The sequence below is a fragment of the Sinocyclocheilus rhinocerous genome, unplaced genomic scaffold (genome assembly GCF_001515625.1).
Source record: "Sinocyclocheilus rhinocerous isolate Xijiao unplaced genomic scaffold, SAMN03320098_v1.1 scaffold409, whole genome shotgun sequence".
Classification (NCBI taxonomy): domain Eukaryota; kingdom Metazoa; phylum Chordata; class Actinopteri; order Cypriniformes; family Cyprinidae; genus Sinocyclocheilus; species Sinocyclocheilus rhinocerous.
The window spans coordinates 45,196-46,395 of record NW_015635191.1 but is presented as its reverse complement, the minus strand read 5'-3'; positions in this window follow the sequence as shown (position 1 = coordinate 46,395).

Here is a 1,200-nt window from a genome sequence, read left to right as displayed (position 1 = left end):
CGCCCACAATATGAATTGATATTAACCTTAGACAGCACTTCAGTAGCCAATAAAGATATCCGATCGTAAACGGACCAATAACAGCCCTGATATCTGAAGCGGGAAAAGCCGCCGCTGCAGCAGGTTTTGAAGATCTGATCAGACAGTGAGGGAGCTCGGCGTAATTTATGGACTCAAAGTTTGGAGAAACAAACTACATGGTAGTGTTATCATAAATATCTACATTTTGATACCGATACTGAAATAACTGACACTGTTCCATTACTCATTTTCCACAGTATCTACCGAATATACACCGATACAAGCTGCATCTCTTTCTCCTCTCTGACGGTGAGTTTGACACGTGTCCGCCTCCTGTCGATTACAGAGTCTGAATATTCGCGCGGGATTGCAGGTATGCCGCATAATTTTAATCATTCCCGCGCAAATGTGGCGAGCGCTTTACTGTAACATGAGAACACAGTCATGTAATCGCAGAAACCTGGATGCGAGCTCTCAAATAGGCCTAACTTATACAAATGAACTGCCTGTCCTCTCACTCCGATATTGCTTGTGCGCAGACAGTGTGTAATCGCGATCTCTCCGTGCTTTTAAAAGTAGACATTATTTCTCTTTACTCCTGGATTAAACTTTGTCAAAAGTTATCAACCATTTAGAATAGATCTACGCCTGATCGATGAAAATCCTACTATAAATTTTATTGGCTGTAAGTGAAATGCACCAGAAAGTCTTTCAACAACCAAAGATGGAACTTTAATTTCTTTACAATGTGAGTTTATGCTAGAAATGTTTTGGAATGGGATATTTGTCTGATTTGTACATATAAATATCCTAGTCTGCCTAACTGCATCACTACATTGTACAGTCATTACAGGTCAAAGCCATCTGATTTTCCATTTATCTAAATAAATAGGCCTAACATACTGTATATGGCTCTTAAATCACTGCTAATAAAAATTCAGTGTTGTCATATTTTGAATACCTCAAACTGAATTGAGGTCATTTGTTTTATAATTTTATTACTGACTGTGTACTAGTCTTTTTTTGTAAATTCAATTCAGTTTGAAAGCAAATTTGAAATCAAGCTTCCTTGTGCTGTAAGCTTTTGCAACAAAGTTAACCTATTTTAAAGACACAAATACACAGAATGAGCAAATGTTTAAGATTTAGATTTTTGTAATGGTAATTGATCAATGTTTA